Here is a 22232-nt window from a genome sequence, read left to right on the forward strand (position 1 = left end):
CTAAACTGGCAGAAAGAATTTAGGTGCATGTGTCAGAACAAAAGAGGGAGTACTGGGAATCTGACACATACGTTTTATGACAACAAACATTTGTTGCAAGACCGTGAATTTAATTTGTGAAATGCAGGATAACACCTGCCCAGGAGAGACAGCTACGCACGAGTATGCGTGCCAGGCCAACAAAAAGGAGAGCTGCCGTATTAAACCAGAAGCAAGAACAATGCTGAATATAATCTAGATTTGAACGCAAACAGCAATGCTGCAGACACCCAGGGGATACAAGCAGTTTCAATGACTAGCTAACACTTCACCAGCTAGAGTGTTCATTTCCTTAATTCAGTGTATAAATACAAGTCTATTGGATGGAAATTGAAACAAATAAAAATACCCAGTGCCAGTACTAAATGTAGTCATGTGCGCTTGGAGACACCCTTGCACTTAAACCTGCCATTCTTACATTCTCTGCTGCTCCCCTTCCTCATTCGTGAAAGTCACGTCAATATTCCGTTTGTTAGATTTCACTGGAGTTTGGGCCGTCCCAAGGGATTTCCTTAATTACTTTGGGATCTTCCCCCCCTTCCCCAGTGAAATAACCCGGACGACAAAAGCAGCTGACTGCCAATGCACACTACAGGCCCGTCATGACAGGAAGAGGGGGGCCAGCAAAAGACCCTGGAGTTCAAGGTAACTGCACAAGTGATCTGTGTCAATCCAGCCACCGCCTCCTGTAGAGCAGAGAGGAGATGCAGAAAACAAGTAAATAAATAATACATTTAAATATAGATTTTATGCAGGTATATTAAAAAAAAAAAAACTGCCAAGTGCATTTGCAAACGGATGCACTTTTACCTAAGCAGCTACAGAAGAAAAGGACAAACATACCTGTTTGGGCACGTGCACACGCACACACAACTGCCATGTCATAAGTATCTTAACATGTCCTAACACATCAGTGGCAGTGGAAGGGATACATCATTGGAGGGGTGGATAAATTGATAAGGGGAGCATGTCCCTCTTCATAGGTTTCAATGAAGTGAGGACATGCCATCCACAGCTTGCTGCTACAGTTGTTTTAAAGCAAAGTTATGATAGAGGGCGGGAGCAGCAGGGATTAGGTTTAAGTCTCTCTCATATTGCTAAAGGACAATATACTGTAATTTCAGCTTTAGTTGGAAATCTGTCATACAAAAAGGCTAGTTTCCCAAAAATGCAATTTAATGTTTCATTTTTTTACTTGTTACCCATTGAAAAAAATAAATCCGATTTCTTTTAAGGTCAACAAATGTAACAGCGACTTCATATTTTACAGTACAACAATATCTTCACCACCTTTTATTTTGGAGTACAGTAGAGCTGGGCAAGTAATGATGCAGAACATTTATTTCCTTTTACTCTCCACAACTTTAAGTTGCTTAATTTACCATTATGTTTAAAAGGCATTGTTTGTAATAGAAGGGGATACAAAGTTTATTCAATAAAAAATAATTTGGACACATTGGCACCAACAACAAAACATGATTATCTTTTGTCAGGCATAAAATAAAGTGAAATAGATATAGCTTACTTTCTGGTTGTTATTAACCCCTGATCATTTGCATCACGTGTGTATGAACATAAACTATAACCTACAATGCCTAGATATCCAGATCTAATGAGAATATACTTGCAGAATGTTTGACAATAGGTCAGTGTTGGCTAACCTGTGACACTCCAGGTGTTGTAAAACTACACGTTCCAGCATACCCTTACAGCACTAAGCTGCTATATATTGGCAAAGCATGCTGGGACTTGTAGTTTCACAACACATGGAGTGTCACAGGTTAGCTAACGCTGAAAAAGGTAATAGTGTACCTGGATAATATCAGCATTACCCAAAGGTAAATAAGGAGTAAAATGTATTGTGGAGAAAGTTCAAGCTTTACTATAATAAAGAAAGACTGTACACGACTCCCAATTTTTTGATATTGCAAATAACATTTTACATGGTCATTTTCAGTGACAACAAAGTTCTGCTTACAGGGTGCTCTTTTCTCATCTAATAGTTAGGAAGAGATACTAACTAGTATTCTGGCAATAAAGCAGTTAATCTCCATTCCAGACACACCCTGGCAGGCACAGGATCACAGAAAGGAGGAGGTGGGGGTAGTGTTGCCCTGGGGCACAAGGTGTGCCTCTAATCTAGCAATATGGGCTCAGAATGCAGGTGAGAGGGATAAAGATTTACTGATCATATCTAAATCAAACCCTAATTTCCTGATTATGTTAGTCAGACATGGAATTAAAATCTAGGACTTGGGCACAATTTAGGGTGGCTCGTAAAAAGCAGAAAAACGTCATAAAGCAAAGTCACGATTGCCATGCACTGGTCTTTGAGACACAGGTTAATTCTCCTGCCCACTATCGCATACAAGAGAGATACTCATCTGGTACTGGTAAAATGATCTTTGAACAGTTGAGCATGTGTAACCATGCACAGAAACTTACACACAATTAAAACGAGCTAGTTATTGTTGCATGGTACAAAATGTTGGTTTTTTGGGGTTTTTTTTTTTTTTTACTCCAACTCCTGAAAAACAGCTTTTGCTGGCTGCAACTTTAAAAAATACTAGAGTGGTTATTAGTCAGACAAGAACATTAGGGGGATACATTTAAAGAGAACATATTCCCTCGAACACTAGTTTAGCTTTCATTTATACAGATATAGGAGACTAAAGTCCATCAGTTTTGCAATATTTCACTACAATGTCCTGCGGTTAAATTTAAAGAGATTCACTTTACAGCATCACTGGGTATGCAGAAGTTTATTTTAGTGTTAGAATTGGATTTAGAACATAAATATAACATAAAGGAACACTGCACCATTACAAAAAGGAGTAGATTGTCCTGAAGAGCTTACAGTCTTATCTTGCCTTTAAGTCGTTATGGGCTTAAACAAAAAATGTCAATTAACAACTGTACTGTGAAAAGCAACGTTTGAATATCAAGTGTTGGGTTTCAATGTATCTGAAGTTAAATCTATGCCACAGAGGCAATTACACAGAGGCCTTACACAAAGGTGTCCAGGTGGGTATCTAGGACGATTGTTTTGCATCTGTAAAACCGATCCCCTCCCCCCCCCCCCCCCCCCAACCACCACCTCTCACCCTCCAACTTACCCAGCAGGCGTCTCAGGCTCTGTGGAATGCAGACCAGCCCCAGGCACCATCTCAGGACCTTCCCAGTAAACTGTTTGCCAACTATGTATGACTTTTAAACAGAGGCACAGTGAATACCAAGAACTGGGGGGAGGGGAAGCTGCAGGGGCAAAGCAGATAAAATTAAAGTGTCTCTCACAGATTTGAAGATTTAAATGTTTTCAAACAAAATATATTAGTATTTGAGGTTAACAGGATCATGAATAAGTGGATATTAATATTCTATTACAAAAAGTGTTTTGGGAGATTTTTTTCAACTCCAGTTTTCATGTTATACATGGCTTCCATTTAAAATGATCTGAAGAAAGGATATCCCATTAGTCTAGGAATGAGAAGTTGATATTTTGTTACATTTACAGATGGTGTCCGATAGGAGCAGGCGTTTTGGATATATTGGCTATACTTTTTGGAGGTTCAATAAGTAGATACTTGGCATCAAAATTTCCCCCTGGTAAACCCAATTCTATTCACTGCTCAAATCTCAAGAATACCATCATTAAAATACAACATATGAAAAGAACAATCTATATTGCTACTGTAAACCAGATTAACAGAGACTTCAAGCAAAGAGAATGCTTGTCAAAGTGTGTGGGTATAGATCCATTAGATTACATTACTTTTTGGAGTCCAGGGTGTATATGTATCAAGCCAGGAGTTTCCGACGGGTATGAAAAGTGGAGATGTTGCCTATAGCAACCAGATTCTAGCCATCATTTAGAATAATGTACTAAATAAATGAAAACTAGAATCTGATTGGTTATATAGGCAACATCTCCACTTTTCAAACTCACCGGAAACACTCAGTTTCATACATTTACCCTCTGGTGTCAAAGAGCGCTTTGTTAACTAACATCAGACGCTTAAAGCATGATTTTCAAGGCATGTTTAAAGACCTTACATATTGAGAAATTAGTTCATTGGGATGAAATCTGCACAGAGTCGGGCTTTTCTGGGCATTTTTTTAGGTTCAAAGCACAGAACTACTGTTTCACAATAACTGCAGTGCACAATATCAACATAACTTACATAAAAAGCAAGACTCACACGTAAAATGGACAACATAACCAAAATATTTTACCGGTATATACATTCAATATGTTGCTATAACTCAATGTTTAAACCCTTTCATGACTAAATATTTTATAATATAATATTTTATAACAGTTGTCCAACGTGTATCACCACAACATTCTACCACTGCTTAGACATGTTTCCCTTTTATCATCATGACTTTAGAATTGTGTAGTGGCTTCGATACCCGAGCTGCCCACAGATGCAGCAATTCTGATGACACCAGGTAGTTTTGGACCAAGAGGGCCACAAATGGCCTCAGGAGCTGGTCTAAACAAACGCTGATCCCGATAATTATCTGAATGGGTTTGACGTCCACAATCTGCAGTGTTCTCCCCAGTACCTATTTCCCAGGTGGCTGTTTTTTTTGTTTGTTTTTTATTATAATAGAATAAACCATTGTTTCTCCTATTAGAACAGGCACTATGTGAGCACTACAGCCACCAGTGTGTGTGTGTGTGTGTGTGTGTGTGTGTGTGTGTTAGACCACTGACCATCAGTCCTGGCAGGTGTGGGCAATAACCTCCAATATTTTTCAATATTATTGCAAAGTTTTACAACTGCCCCCATCTGGCTACTTCTTAATGCCACCCAGCTGGAGAGAGAGAGCGCTGATCTGATCACGATTGCAGTAACCGACCAGCTGAACAGCGGTGTAGTCAAATGGAAATATATATAGTCACTCGTCTGGCTAGACATAAATCTGATCACTTGCTGGTTCTGTCTATGTAGGTCCTTCATATTTGTTTGGTTTTATTAAGATCGTCAGGCTCTGGAATGGTCTGTCCAGTTGCCACTAAATTTGAAAACTAGACGCTCATATTTAATGGAGATGTCAACATGAAGGCAGTAACTGTGAATAAGTACAAACAATGTAAAACAAACCAAGCACCACACAAACCTGAAAGAATTATTTTACCAAAAACCAGATCACCTCTCAGAGACTTAAAACAGCAAGGTCTTGCGGGTTAAAGAGAGAGGTGTGTGATTGGATGCAAGTTGGAGAATGCCTAAGGTGATTAATTAAAAAACAGGTATGTCAGAGACATGCCTTGTTCAGACATTATTGACTGGCAAAGACAAGTATTTTCAATTACAGCATGTAGTTCTGTACATATTTCATTTAGCCTAGACTGCGCTAGTATAATGGAAGTTCCCCCTGATGACAATATATAACAGAATAATTAAAGCCAGTGATGGGTACACTTCAAGTGCCACATGTACAGCTAACCATCCTTCAAAAAAGAATGCATATCACCCTTAATTTCAGTAATAAGCTAACAGCCTCAAAATAACTTCAGATCCCCAACATCATTCACCCCAACATAATCCAGGTCCTCAGACCCAATGCTTGCTAAAAAATATCACCACATGCCATCAGACCACCCACTTGCCGTACAATGCCCCCCCACATGCTACTCAGCCACACACACTCACCAGAATGACCCCCACGTGTATCTAGACGTAGCAAAAGCAATAAAAAGCCTCACGTGCCACTCAAACCACTGATATGCTATAAACGCCCACATACCACTCAGGCTCCCACAAATGCCTTATGAAGCCCTTCATGCCACTCAGATCCCATCTACTCTACAATTGTTGCACATGCTGCAAAAGGCTCTCACATGCCACTCAGACCTCCCATTTGCCTTGTCACCCAGTCAGGAGCCTGCAGAGGAAGGAAGGAGACCACGCTGCTCAGACTGTGATTACATTTGCTACGTGAACTTCACACGCGGTGCTGTGATGGTTTCTAAGGAACTATCTTCAAATAGTACAATTACAATAAAAAGTGAAGCAGAGAAAAGTCGATGTGTGTAAATGTGTGGTTTGGAACAGGTACAGCCATGATTAGAGTTAAGAGTCACTAAACTGCAGTGGTTGATCCAGTTCCATGCCAGACCTCTTCAGTCAGCTGTATTTTGTGGTGGAGTCATAAAATACCATAATTTTAATTGCCTTTGTGTTTACACATATGCCTTTCTCCCTGAGAAAGGTAAGGCAGCCGCTGCACCCCTCCCTCCTCCTCCGCCCACCCAGGAAGGTGCCAGCTGTGTGTTTACAGGCAGAACCATGCCAAGCAACTGCGGTTAGGGAGTGTTCCTAGAAAGAGCAGGTAAACAATTAGCTCTGTTCCTTGCCAGAGGGAGCTGTAATACATAGGTAAATATTGCACTGTATATACAAAACAGCATACAGAACTTCCAAGATAATACAATATTTCATTCAATAGGCATCAGAAAAGAAACAAAAATTCACTATAGAGCCACCTGCTTATGCTCCTATATAATATACATTTAGAGTACAGTCAGCTCCTGGACATTCTGAATAAGGCTGCTACGCACCCTTTTCTCTAAAAATAGGATTTGATTGAGGCTTTATTTTCAGTCAAGGTAATGCACTTTACCTAGCTCCACTGCATCCATCACTCACCAAGCACAAATAGAAAGGCAAACAAGAGAAAGACCTTGGCTAGAAATTGGTTCAAAATAAACCTAGTGGCCCCACCAAGCCTTCCTCCTCCTTTGTGCCCTCTGGCAGAAATAGCTGTCAGTACAACACACCTGGCCTTTTAGGCCGATTTACCTTAAAAATTGGTTGTTACCATAGAAGTGAAAAACAATGACATTAGCAGTGCCACCTTCTCTGTCTTACGTTATTAAAAAGGCAACAACCATCATACACGTTTATGCAAAAATAGTTTTGTCCCAACACAAAATCTAAATTGGAAACAATTTTCAGATCATAGCAAAGTGTCTTGTTTGATCTATAGAAAATCAACCGTAAAGTGGCTAAACACAGCATGCTTATCAGCTGTATAGGCAAAAAAATAAATAACCACTTATGTGGGCATTTGCCGACCAAGATTGATGGCAGAGTACGTCTGTCCTCTCACCTGTGTGGGCAAACATGACAGATCTAGTGGTAAATTTATCAAGCTGCAGGTTTGAAAAAGTGAAGATGTTGCCTATACCAACCAATCAGATTCTAGTGGTCATTTTGTAGAATGCACTAAACATGAATCTGATTGGTTGCTATAGGCAACATCTCCACTTTTTCAAACCCGTAGCTTGATAAATTTCCCCCTGGTTGTTTAGGCTTAAAATCTTAACATGTGGGGCCAGCTATAGGCTTGCTTAGAACAGGTTGACAATTTTAAACAGTGTCACTTAAACCTATCAATGATGTGAGAAAATCTTGTTTTACCAGAAAATGCGCAAAAGCTACTTTCATAAAAAGGAACACTACCGCACAATTACAGTAAATAATAAATGAAAACAGGGTAAAGGAGCACAAAATACCCAGCTTAAGCACTGGTAAACTAATTTATCTACTGACTGGTACGTAGACTATCTTTAAACAGAGGACTTTTAAGAAATTAAACGGTAATATTTGTCTATTTGTTACTGGATCAACGGTGAAATGAAAAGATAACTGTATTCACTTGTATTTTAAATGAAGATGAGGTCTTCTGAAGGAGCAGATGATATGCCATTAAATGTGACAGAAGAGCAAGATGGAGTGAGCCATGGAGCCTCTGGCCTTTTGCAGCTGGGATGTAATTAAGGCCTGAAAGAGGTAATCCTAAGAAAGGGACATTCACAGGAGGAGGCAGGGTAAAGTGATACAATCATTTTAGTAGTATCCCTTCAGATTAAACGTAAAGCACACCCTGTGCCACAATGACTTCTCCGTGGTGATGTGGAAGTCAAATTTAGTCCAAAAGGAGCATAGTTTAGCCATCCACTATTAGCACATACTTCCTCTGGTAGGGACTGCAGGGAACAGTTTATTGGTCTAACGTCCGCTGTGTCCCTGTACCTGATGAAGAGTATTAAAATATATACCCGCTAAAACTAGGCATTAGTAGGGCAACATCACAAACTCATATTCTGCACTTAAACAAAATATAAGTGAATCGGGGGCCAGGGACATTTTGGTTAAACTCTTTATGGAAACATACTCTGTCAGAGAGAGACCTAGCAGGAAATGGTTGCCATGCTTGGGCTGGGCCTTAACCTCATCACCTCGAGGTGAGTCTTTCTGTACAGTACACACACATGATCTAAAGGGAGGTGGATGCTTCTCATTCTGAATAAAGAATTTCTTTCATATACAAAGACACTTATCTCAAGGTTTTCCTTCTCCATTTAGCAGTACCCTCATGAAAGGTCTAATAACTCAGTGTACACGGGGTATAATTTTATATACATTTATAAACTGTGCACTAGAGACCACATCATAACGCATCCAAGTCAAGAAAAGACAAACATTTTGAACAATACAACAGTTTGTTATTTTGGCAGTTAGAGAACTGTTCTAAAAAAAAAAAACAAAAACAAAAAAACAACTTAAGAAAAAAGTGCCAAAATGAGCAATTCGGATTATGCAAAGCTCCTTCCCTTACGCCTATAACGTTGCCAATCCCATGTAAATACAGATTTTAAAACCTATACTTAAAATTATAAACTTAAAGACCAGTCATTTTTATTATATAACCACAGTAGCATTTATCTAAATAAGGAGAGGGATTGATCTTAAAACCAAAAAGAAAAATAACTTTTGTTCCTTCCCCATGAAATATTTAATTGGCTGCTCAATCTGTCTCCTCTGTCATTTGGGTACAAACACCAACGACAAAGCAGCAGGCGGAGGAAAGGAAAGAAAAAAAAAAAAAAAAGTAGTATCTCTGGAACAAAAGGACAGCGTAGTTGGTTGTATTCTTCAATGGAAAAATAAATAATTCAGATTTACAGGCTTATTTGTCCATTGCTTTGGTGGGATTGGTAAGCAGCATCTAAGTGGAAGAAAAAAAAAAAAATCTTCCCAAAAATCAGTCTGTTAGTAGAAGTGAATGAACAGAATAATAGAAAAAAAATTAGGCTATAGATTGATGTCCGTGTTTAATCCAGAAAAGTCTAATTTAACCTTTTAGCACTAGGCATAAGTGAAGACATACAGAGCTTGTGATGGGTTAAGAAAAAAAGGAAGCTGTAAGCTAATAAATAAGTACACCCATCAGGAACGCTGCCAGTTTGCCAACACAAGCCTGTTTTGCTTTCAGCGTGCAGATGACCTGGAGCGGAGGAAATGCTTTTCCAGGAATTTCTGACACTCGTTACCATTCACGCTATGTAAGCTGGCATCTGCCCATGTAACCCAAGAGCTCAGGCAGAAAACACAAACAATAGCTCTCGTGCCGAATAAGCAGCTGTTTGCCAGTGTCTGGGGACCCCCTGGACAGACTAGGACCTTTCTTAAAACACGGGCCAATCAATCATTTCATCAATAAGTTTATGATAGTCTAAATAGAACAATACACTCACGTACACCCCATAAACCTTTGCAATGGTTACTGTCCCATACGCAGGCAAGTATCAAGATCCTAATTGTGGACACTGCCGTTCACCTACCGAAAAGTTCTGAAAGCGACCAGCAAATCTAGGACAGGTCATATAAAGAAATATTATTGTATGCCGAACATCGAGTAAATGCTGTGCTCATACAAAAAGGTACCCAAGATTAAAGAAAATAATAATGTAACTAATATGTTGCTGATTTTAGATTTTGTCCCAAAGGCAAAGTTTAAAATGGAAAAAAAAAAATATAATAAAAATGTTATGTTACTGGACTTCAATTTAAGAAGCTAATGTATCAATAAAATCATTATGAAATGAATAATTCAAGCAGTTAATTTATTTTTGTACCTCGTAAAAAAAAGTTGTATGCAGTCATTCCAATGACTGGTTCAGTGACAGTCCTGGCTGACAACATTACAGGGATGCTCCAGGACGCACAAAGTGGCTTCTTCCTTTGATTTCCCCAAGTCTGGACTGCAGCCAGCCCCATGAGTAAAAGGCCCTGCCGTTTGGAATGCTTTCAATGCATTTCCTCCACACAGGCTGATTCATGCTTTACAAGCCTGACCTACATGTAATAGTCACAGATATGCAACGCAGAAGAGTCAGCTCCTTCCAGATAGGGGCTGTATGTGTGCACTGATACCACACGAAAAAGGAGCCTGCAGTAACCGTAGAAAGATTTATCGTCACTAAACACATGAAACTTTTCTTTCAGCAGTAGAGGGTCTGTGACAAAACAGTTATATGATACACTTTAAACGACAAGCATGCCAGTCTCACAACAGATTTTTTCTTAAGTAGAAAGACCCGTGTCAAGTTTTTATTAAGGTGGAAATATTCTCCTTCAGTAAAAAAACAAACAAGCTGGAAAATGACCTTTTAAACACCTTTTGTAGAAAATGTGAGTATAGACAGGATACTGCCAAAGGCTGAATTTGTAGAATTATGTATGTAACAAGACACCTAAGCTCTATCATTCCACATACAGGCATGTTGAGTACTTTTGGACAGTACCAATTAACATGGCTGAGGAACATTTTGATCCTGCTCTCTGCACCGGAACCCATCCATAAACCAGGCCCCGTGGGTACCTTAAGGGGAGAGCTCTAAAGGATGCTGGACACACTTATCACAGAGAGTGTTTCCGTTGGTTGATGCATTATTGGAATAAAGAAGAAAAAAAAAGCCCCCGAGTAATGGAGAAGCTTTCAGGGAGATGGAGAATGGGCTCTTGATGTGTAATGCAGGAGGGGTGAGAGGCCAGAGAGAAATGAGCTTATGTATTATTCACAGTGCACCAAGAGAATAACCAGGACAAGAGCCAGTAATATGGCAAAGGAGCTTACGAAGCAGATGCACATTTAGAGATGTGCAATTCAGATGTAGCTTTTGTTCATATAAATACTCTATCCAGACAAATATTTATATCCATCCTAAGGTATGCAGTTTATTTACAGTAACTCCATATCGGTCAATCTAAAGGTGCCTATTCTCACTAAGGTATATAGATTGAGAGAGCAACTTTCTATGAATTCTGACATTACCTCTTTATATGATAATTATCTTACACTAAGGCTATGAATCTATTAGTCAGTCATGAGGTCACAAGGCCATTAATGACAATCTACTGATGTGCTGTTCACAACAAGCAGGTTCCTCCAGTATTTCCACCTAATCACCCTCCTTGTATGTTGGGGGTAGGACAGATCATGCATGTTATTTGGAAAGACAATGATCTTTTTTTGTAATGTATTAAACTTTCGTACCAAGACACTATAATTATGTTTGTACCATTACTGTCACCAAATTGACCTTTCTGAAGGGAAATAAGCATGGTATTTTATTGTGAAGGAATGGACAATCTTACACTGTATGCTTATATTTTCAATGGGTAATCTGTTGCAAGAGGTAATAAGTACACAAAGCCTGCGCACAAAACATATTACATATATTCCTACACGAAATATAGAGTATATTGCATGTAAGAATCTTTTATGTATATAAGCTGCCAACACTTAAGAAAAGCAGTCAGCACCAGCAAGTTGCATGTTTGACATCAGCATGAGAAGCATTATTCTCAAATGAGACACACTGGGTAGTCATTGGATTATATGTAGAGGCACTGGTGGTAGTGTACTGCAAGGGGCACAGGCTGATGTAGTCAATGGTGCTGGGACACTGGTTGATATCTGGTGCTAGTACATTATGGCAGCACAGGTGTAAATTGTGGCAACACTGGTGCTTATATACTAAGTAGGACATTTGTACATTTGGCTGTGTAATATATTTTGTATGAACACCCTTTATCTTTTTTTGTTGGGGCACTTCGAAGTTTAACTGTAACTACATGATCGGTGTTCAGGCAGTGTGACCAATTGATGACTGTACCCAGATGAAGAGAGTGGTTATAAGCCAATCAGACCAATAAATATCTGACCAATCCTGATCTAATTTGTATTGGTCTGCATGGTCATATTGGCCACACAAATTAACCAATGCCTAGTCAAGTTGGTCAAAACAGAACCGCCCAACCTAATGGCACCCGGAATGAGTGGCTGGACATATCCCAGAGAGAGTCATTTCTATGGATGTCAATGGATTCATATATCTTTACTGGCTCTTGGATTCTATATTATTTTGTCCACACTTGGAACAGACAAAAAGCAATCAAATAGGTTTAATGTAATCAATGCACTATGGTCGTGAACCAAGTTTATAAATTAGATTTTAGAAAACAAAGAGTTAAACAGGTGGACTTCTAAACAGAATTAAGATTTGAAATACTGCAATACATTTTGATTTAAAAAAAAAGAAGTCTATGAGTGCCATAATACAAGCTAAACTACACATGGAAATATATCCCAGTAGGAGTCTCTAAATAGTAAATTGCATTGCAAATAAAGCCATTTGATATGTCTATCAGTCAGCTAGAACTGTCATTGAGCACTTCCCGCTTCCAAACAGGTACGCACCAGAGTCGCACACAGAGCAGCGAGTTAGATTATTACTCAGGCTGGTGGTTTGCTGGGACCAGTTCCAGCAGCAGTCACACCTCACTCTTACTGAAGAACAGGTAGGGCAGCCCATGAAGCCTTTTATCTGTGCGGTGTCTGCATTTATCTTGGCGAAGGATCAAACCCTAGCTTCATTGTGCACAAAGTTATTACTAAGCACAGACTTTTCAGGAACTGCTTGTGGCAACCATTAACCCATTGTGATGACAGCAGCGAGGAAACAGAAGAGGAAGGAATAGTAGAGATATACACTGAAGAGTAAATAAAAACCCCAAACAATGCATAAGGTTAAAAAAGTACTGATACAGAGAAATATATTTGGGAAGTAGCAGTATTAGCCATTTGCTGCTGAAAATGGTAAACGTTAGTCGTGATGATCTATTTCAGGCAATGGGTTAAAAAAATGATATCTAAATTTTCAGCTAAACCAATACTGAAGAACTACAGAGTGTAAGGAGCCATTGATGAGGGTTATGTTACAGAAAAGAGTTAAAGATCTTCCACAGTAAGATCTAAGCCTCAGTATATGTTATTGCTTGTTTCTATGTCATTAAGGGTATTTTACATGTACAGCATGTTGCCAATTTAAGAAAAAAAAACAAAAAAAAAAAAACATTTAATTGAGATGCATTTGAACCATGCCATGGAAAAACATCTTACCCTGTTTAACTATATGAAGCACCATTTTTTTTGGCATGGTGATCGTTTTTATTAATGCCCTTTAAGTTGCTTGAAAAGAAAGGAATGCATTACATAAAGTCTAAATGGGGCATTGATCAGTGTTGCTTGGGTTCAAAAATAAGCTTTCACTGTTCCAAAGACATATTTAACCACAGAGTTAATTTTTCACTAAAACATGCATATTCGTGAAAAAAAAAATATATAGAAGAATGGATAAGATTCCACATCAAATTAGGTTTACCATTTATAATCTGTGGTTCAATTTCCAAGAAATTAGGAATGAAAAAAATGCTGCAAGTTCTCTGCTTCAGAAACAGCAGTAAAGTACCCTGGGAAAACTCCCTGTGGTTGCAAGGAAGGCAGGAAAGCACTGGCAGAAACTACCCCACTAAACAATAAGAATCAGAACCTATATGTAAGCCACTGAATACAATGTTCAAATATAGATGATTAAAAATAAATAAACATTACTCAGTAGCAAAAACTTTGTTTTATGAGCCTTCTTTTATATAGATGACAAACTCATTTGGCTTTGAAAATGTCAATACTTGTCTTCTAAACAGATAAAGCTTCCAATAGTCGTAGCAACTGGTAAACCAGTAACAATAAGGTCGTGATCATGTGATTGCATGTGAGATGCAGCAAGGGACTTACCTCCAAATAATAAAAGGGCAGTTTATGCTGACCCATCCGGGTCAAACTGATTTAAATAATTAAACCTGGACTGTCAGCCCCCCACCCCCTTGTAAATAATAGCCCTGAAGACATCAGGATCAGATTGCTAGTGAAAAGCTGGCCACTTGCAGGGTTGCAATTTATCTCCCTTTTCTCCTCTCCTTTGTGCTGAGAGGCATCAGGAAATGTACCATCCAAGCGGTCTCCCCCAACCACTCTGCACAGCAACACTTTGCATAACAAGATAAACGATACCGGGTGACTCAGGGAAAAATAAAAAACAAACAGCCAACTGTTCAGTATTTCACATTAGAGTGATCCAAACATGGTAACCTACCTGTACATAGTTATTCAACTATTGCCATTACTTGTGTGTGGCACTAGGTCATTTAAAGACTAAACAAAGAAAGGGAGGAGGGGGGTACAATAATTACACAGATGGTAAGACTAGCAGTTCCTGGTCCTAACCCTATGGGCAAAAAAATACGTGGCTTAAACAAAGACACTGGATGTCCCTGCACTCAGCACAATATATCAGCTGACATTAGTCTGCAGTGAACTACTGTATATTTCTTTGGCTATTTGTATTTAATCTAATATGAATAGGAGCTGCCATCTTACTTCCTCTGCGGTAATAAAATTAAATACCATTCAGGCATCACTGGAACAGTGCCCATATTAACATACAAATGGCTGTCTTGTAACGCTATGCAAATTAAATCACATTACAATGGAACAAATCTTAGACTACTTTATAAAAAATTGTTTGGTGCAATATCCATCTTATGTATTTTTACAACAATTGTAGCATTTCAATTTTTATGTAACCTGTAATTGCACTCATTAAAAAAGGGAACACCTTTTAGTCTTAAAAAAAACGAAACAAAACACCACAAACACGAATGACTGAGCTATTAAAGGTTTTCAGAAAAAGGTCATTGGACCCACATTTTATTTGTATCTGGTGCCAAATGTGTTTTGTTTCTTAATTGTATATGCAACACACACCTTCATCAAAGAAAATTGTGTTTCTTCAGCTACTATGAGCACCCTAGTGAATGATGATTCAAAAAACATTTTTAGTAACGCCAAAAGTTTTGACACATTGTAATTACGTTCTGAACCAAATTATTAACGTGTGGACCTAAACCTTGAGCAAGGGCTGCATAAAATAAAGCAGAATCAAGGAGTCAGCCAGAACCTTTTAGGGAGCTAGTGAAGATGTGCATCCACTGATAGATATAAAATCCTCTCCTAAATTAGACACCAGCAGCATTTGAATTTAAAACATATATTGGCTACCTGGTTCTTGGAAAAACAAAGTTCTAGGTAGATTTCTTCCACACACGTGCAAAATGCATATGTCACTTATGTTTCTATGGAAATATTTTGAGCTTCACATATCTTAAGAAACTTTAATTCTAACGTACAGATGAGGCTGTCATCAACTCTAAAACTTGCACCAGGCTTATGGCACATGTAATGATATGCTTCCTTAAGGTGTATCTTAAAGATTTGAGCAAGCCAAAATTGAATGTTAAAAGGCGATGGATGACTTACATCTACACAATAAATCATTTACAGGTCAAATTTTTACGTGGCTCAAATTAACTTACGTCTGAAAGGGTTTTCCAACCACATGTCCAGATCAGGCCCTAATCATTACGTTTGATCTACCATGATACTGATAGGAAAGCAGGTAAAAAATGGAATTCGTATAAAGAAGGAATATGCCAACTGTGCATGAGGCTGAAATCGCAAACAGACTTCTGCCTAGAAGGAGAAATAGGAGCACGAGGTGGGAAAAGAGTGACAAATCTGTGCTTGTTAAATTCCAGGTATGCTGCTTGCCATATCTACAACCTAGTAGAGAGTACAGAGTTACTACCTTCCATACCCAACAGTGGAAATATCACTCTGCTCTTCTGAGTGCAAAACACACTATATGAATGCCTTCTTTTAAAAAAAAAAAAAAAAAAAAAAGGCTTGAAGCTTCAGTTATGGGCCCTACAAGGGGAAAAAAACACTCCCAGAACTTGAAAATCTACTCATCAAGGAACAAGCTGTCTCTTAGATCTCCAGAACTAAAAAAAACCAAAAACACATTTTTTTCATAAATCTATAAACTTAATTAATCCCATTGAAATCAGGTAACTAAAGTGAGGTGCATTTATTTGGTCACTGTCACTCAAGTCTACCCGACTTCTTCAACCACACTCAGCCACTCCTTTAGAGAACGCTCATATTTTCCCCCTGTCATTCTGGTACACTTCAAGAAGTGTCCAGTCACAATTTTTTCATTAGCAGAAAAGTGCATACGATACAAAAGTCCACAATAAATGTGCCGCAGATTCTAAAATGTAATTGTTACGTTGCATCATATAATTATACTTTAGTCGTTCCTGTGTTATAACAATAAATGGGTGCAATCTATCCCCCACTACCTTATAGACAGGGGTCACGATTGAAAATTCTGTAGCACATCAGCTTTGATCAAACATTACAGGATATCAAGTACTAAATCACTACATGTGAAGCATGGGCAAACAACTGTAAAAACGTCATATATGACTGCCCATTTTGGACGTAAAAAAAATAAAAACTCACATTTTCAAAGCCAAACCTACAGAAAAACAAATCAAGCTACAGTTTCATGCATAATGTGTAGCATCTGTATTCACTTTTTAGGTGGAAATCTGGAGCCCAATGCCCACACCTCCTCCTTAAGTATATGATGAAGCAGATATCCAGCTTGTATTTACCTTAATACCATAGAAGAGCAGGTTCCCATCCCTACAACACACACATGCGTGAGAAGCATAAAGATCGCATACGTAGCAAGCCAACACTCTGAAATTAACCCTCTCAAGGCTTCATGGAAGCCTGGAATTCATGCCAGATCGGCAAGTACAGACATAGATTTCAGCCTGGATCATTTGAAAGCAAAAAGACAATACTATAATTAAGCTGTCACATACAATCTTCAGGTACCAGGTGACCTTATTACATGCAACAAGGAGTGGAATGAGTGGAATATACAGTTGTCATATCAGACCAGCAGGAAAAAAGTTAACATCAACTGCAATCTCCTGCCAGTTGCCCTATGGCAATGAAGGGGTTTATACGTGTACATACTGAGAATCCACAAGGGTTAGACTAATGTTTTTGCTAGGTCCTATAAACAAACAGCACAGACACAAGATTAAAGCGAATAACTTACAATAACCTATGTTTTGTTAGAAAGAAAGGCTTACAGTATACATTTAATGTAAAAAAAAAAAAAAAAAAAAAGAAGATGAATACCAATGTTATTAACTACAGCTGTATGTAGGTTTAAAGTGCAGTGTTTGCAAGGCATGTAGGGTTAAAGGAGGAAGGAATACACTAACTACCCCTGGGACAAATACAGTCTCAAAGGATTAAATGCACCCCCCCCACAAAAAAAAGCCCACTTTGTGCCAGTGATGCAGGCTGGTTGGGGCCAGCTGGCAGCAGAAAACTGATTAAGATAAGATTAGCTCCACGCCCACCCAACACACCTACTATCCATACAACATACCAGCAACCATCCCCCCTTGTGAAGTCAGTGTTGCACCCAAAACACCCACTCGTATTGTGTGCGTACCCTCTATTTACACAGCCCCGGTATATAAGCACACACACACCCCCATCCATGCACGTTATACCTAAATACAGGCAGAGGCATAATGTATGTGACTGAACGCATTGCCACCATATACATACTGTGCACTCACGCCCACGGTGTACGACTAAGGCCGTACCCTTAAACCTTTGCACCCCACAACAGCCAGCATCAGTCTCCACAACTGTGTCACAAACACCGCGGAGCTCCATTCTCTCTGTGCCCATCTAACATTGCACCCCCGTCTATATATAACCCGGACATCGCACCTACCATGCATCACCCGGCAGCTAGGAATATGTGAACCCCCTATGCCATGCACTAGGACCACCCCCCACCCCCAAAATTACCAAGGACCAACAAACCGCCCTCATCCTAACAGCCCCGAAGCATCATCTCTCACGTCACCCACTGTCCCCACGCGTGCCCAGCGGTTACCTTACTGCATGTGTGCGGCTCTGTCAGTGCAGCCCCGAGCTCCTCATCTCACAGCCACCCGGCCGCCATCTTCCAGCGTGACGTGGGGGACTCACCCCTGACCTGCAATATGAACAGGAGCCAGAGAGAGGGAGAGGGAGGGCAGCACGGGGGAGAGGTGGCGACAGAGCTAGGGAGGGGAGAGGACACAGGAGGGAGGAGGGAGAAAGAATAGAGGGAGAGGGCGGCACAAGCGGGAGGGGAGAATGGCACAAGAAAGGAGGAGAAATGGAGTGTGGAAGCTGAACAGAGGGCACAGAGGCTAAAAAAGAAGTATATAGTAGCTGAGGGTGCTGGTCATTGTAAAGGAGGATGAGTGGTACAGACTAGGTTATTACTGTGGTCCTGATAGTACTATACTGTTACATTAAATCATGTTCTATCAGATGGTTTTATCATAGAGCTGGTTGCTGACGTCACTGCCACTGGTGTTGTCTTACAGCTAAATAAATATGATTTGCATTTTTCATAAATACAATATTTGCATTGTTTCCATAAATGTAAATGCTTAATTATGACTGTAGCATCATTTATTTTTATTTATTTATTCATTCATTGCATATTGGAAGGAAGTGCAGGACTCTGTCAGCCTTTGTTTCATTTTAATGCTTTATTCTTATCAATGTATGCCTGCCTTAACCTACTGTACAACTCTTTGGAATATGTTGGTGCATTATAAATAGGTTCATCTCATTTCTGTACATTAGCCTTTTGCTATATCTTTATTGTGGTTGGTAAGTAATTGGGATATATGTAGTTCCACCATAAATGTGGAGTTGTTGCTAGAACATATTAATATTAACATTTATTTATATAGTGTTAGCAAACTGTCCAGCACTTTAAAATTCACCTCAGTATAATATATAGGTGTTATTAAATGTTAGGATGTTTGTATACTTGGTTATAACATATGCTTTAAGGTAACACAGGGAGTCTTTCAGATCTTCCAGTTGTAATGGATACTTCTTAATCACTTAATTTTATATTCAGACCTATAGATCCACTTTGCATGAAGCAGCTGTGCCCCTATCTTACTCCTATTTGCATATGGTATACATACATTTTGTGACATAGTAGCAGGGTGGGGGCTGTGCGTCCTTGTAAGCTGGGATGGTCTGGCATTGGTGCATATTAAGTACAGGAATGATGGGCCACTAGAAACAACTCGCCCACACCCCTTATGGGCAAGCCTGAGCGTCTCCTGCATTGCATATCAAATGTCAGCCATATACCAAGCTCTAAGGTTTAAGCATACACTGCTTGCTCTTGTGTCTATCGGGTAACTTCAGTATTATAAGTAGGTACTACTAGTAAGTTATACTATGTATGCACCAAAAAAGACTACAAAAAATATATATTTTTATTGTATGGGTAAAATTCTACATCTGTACAGGTAATATATGCATAGAATGTATACACATATAATACTGTAGGTTCAAACAACACACGAGTTGGAAGGACTCTTACTTGTAGTTTAACATGATGATTTAATTCTGTAGACCAAACTAAGCCCACACTTTCAGTAATACACAAAACCAATAAAGACACTTGTATTAATACAATATAGCTAACATTTTTAAATATAGATTAATTTTGACATGATATAGCTTGACATTAATCAGATACCCAGTTCTTCACCCCTTCCCCCTGAAATCTTTCATACCTGAGTGTCTTGCTGAGGTCAACCTCATTCAGTTACTGACATTATCCATGAGATGTACATGATGTGAGATATATTAATGACCCTAAAATGTACCTTAGAAAGCTGGCAATTCAAAAGTGGAAGCCACAGATATTAAAAGGAAGTGCATCACGGTGTTCTTGTGGCAAGACCTTTTACTCTGTCGTTGGACAATTGCTGTTTTTATCTTTTTACTTAAATATTTTTATGTGTGCTTAGTAATTAAGATATAACACTATTTTTAATATGGATCACATTTTGTTAGGAACTTTTAATAGTAAAAATACCCACACAGCATTCTTACTAAATTATTCTCGAATATTTGTCCCTCTCCCTCAATGAATATTGTCATAGTCAATGACCTTATTTCCATTCCGTGCTGATATTAACCCTCTCTATGATCTCCTTCCTTGTTTTGTCATTCCACCATTTTTGGTTCTAATTGTTTGTTTCAACTTACATGATTGTACACATTTTTCTGTATATATTCATAACGATTCCTTTAATACAGAAATTAATAAACAGTTTGTTTAAAATAAAAGTACATAAGACAACGTTTAATTTAATTTGCAGAGAAACATTTTCTTTTTGCATAAATTCAAGCTTCAAGAAACCGTTCCACCCTCTAGTGAAAATGATAGTGAAAGCTAAGAGCCTTGCAAATCCAGCAGTAACATGCACATACAAGTTCTGCATACGCTGCCAGGACATTACCAAACAATTCATTTTCCACCTATAAAAATCTCTGCCAAGTATGAACTCGTTGAATTTTACATTAACTCTTTCAGGGTCAGCAAGGGGTTACACTGCATTGATTTACTGGATCAGTAGTAATCAGAGCTGAGTATGCACTATTGTCTAAAATATTCTTCCCCAGAGAATAGTAGTGGTACTCTGCATTCCCTAAAACTGTAGGACTTCAGGCCCAGATGTTAATGCTGCAAACAAACTGAAATGCCATCTGTTCTACCAAAGACTTCTGTTAGGAGATGTGGAAGGTTGGAGGTTTCCTGAGATGGGTACTGAACAAAAATATGCTGCCAGACCAAGGGGCTCCTGCACGTTTAGAGGCTCTGCTGGCAATGAAAATGTTAATTCCTCCAAGCAGATCATGACCAGTATCATTAGTGATTTCAGCATGTTTAGCCAAGGAGGAAACACTGAGATAATCATTATAATTATGCAAAACAACGTGGTAACTTTGAAAAGGGAAATAAAATAATGATAAAATTAATAGCCTCCTTATGTATGTATTGTGGCTTTAATTCTTCGAAAGGCCTTTGGCAGAAGAATTAAAGGTGCAGCACCTTCATAAAAAACCGCTCTAGCTGACTTAACATAATAATACCTTACAGTAAAATGATGTCTCCCAGGGAAAGGTGGTATAAATTTTTCCTTTTTTTTTGTGCTCTATTTTTCCATCAACACAGTGAAATAGCACACGCATAAAGTAAAGGGGAGTTATCAAACGACACCTTTGTCTTGAATTTCATGTCCCCTTCCCCTTACAGAAAGATCATTTGCCTTGTAAATGACCTTCGCCTTTTCTTAAAAACACAGTGGTACATTTTCTGCCAGGGTGCTCTCTAAAAGGCAAAGCCCCCTCCTAAAACACCACGCACACTTTTGTCCAATTATCTATGGGGAAACAATCCCCTCTCTTTATCTCTACATGGATCCTTCATTAGTAGGATTACAATAATCCTGATTACCATACGTTTAGAAATATAAAGTGCAATAGCTAAACTATCCCAACCCAGGGTTACCAGATCAGCCGTGCAAATACAGACACATATGAAATACACATGTAGGGTTGCCAGGTCAGCCATTTAAAAGCAGGCAGCTATAGAATGCACATAAAGCATTGTAGCATTGTAATCGTTTCACACGCATTCTGCATACCTGCAGTTAATATTGTGCAGTAAGCATCTGAACTAATTATAACAGCCTTGTAGCATGCGTCCTTTTTTCAATGGTTGGCCTGACAGCCCTGTACATGCTACATGGCTTCATTGCAATTAAATCACAGACTGTAAAATGGATACCATTGCATTAAAAATTAGTAACGTTTTGGTGATACAATCTGAGTCCCGCTTTTGCTTCACTGTTTTGCAGAAAGGCAATTTCACATGGGCTTGAATCATCAAGACATGTATATTGATTTTGAGCGTATCATGCGCAAAATCACCCTGCGCATGCCCAGAACTCAGAAATACAGCCGTGAATGCAGCCCTGTCTGTTGCGGGCTCGTGCGAAATGTACGTTTACTACAGCCTATGGTTTTGAGGAGTGAACTGGGCGAGGAAAGGGCTTTTTGTTGTGTTCAATGTATAATAGGGGCATGCTAATCTCAAGCGCATGCAGCCACGTCCGAATAAAGCATGTCCGCATGTCAAAGTTACTTACTTTTATGTTGTATGTCTTGCACCAGCT

General features: G+C 39.0%; 1 protein-coding gene across 1 annotated transcript in view; it reads right to left on the minus strand.

The window, feature by feature from the left end:
* The window catches only part of HIC2 (HIC ZBTB transcriptional repressor 2), a 35770-nt gene extending 17588 nt beyond the window's left edge, over positions 1–18182 (minus strand). The window contains exon 1 of the mRNA XM_075216205.1: positions 18080–18182. The gene's annotated coding sequence lies outside the window, so the exon portion shown is untranslated. The remainder of the gene's footprint in view (positions 1–18079) is intronic.
* Between the last annotated feature and the right edge of the window lie 4050 nt (positions 18183–22232).

Source organism: Mixophyes fleayi, chromosome 1 (genome assembly GCF_038048845.1).
Source record: "Mixophyes fleayi isolate aMixFle1 chromosome 1, aMixFle1.hap1, whole genome shotgun sequence".
NCBI classification, from domain to species: Eukaryota; Metazoa; Chordata; class Amphibia; order Anura; family Limnodynastidae; genus Mixophyes; species Mixophyes fleayi.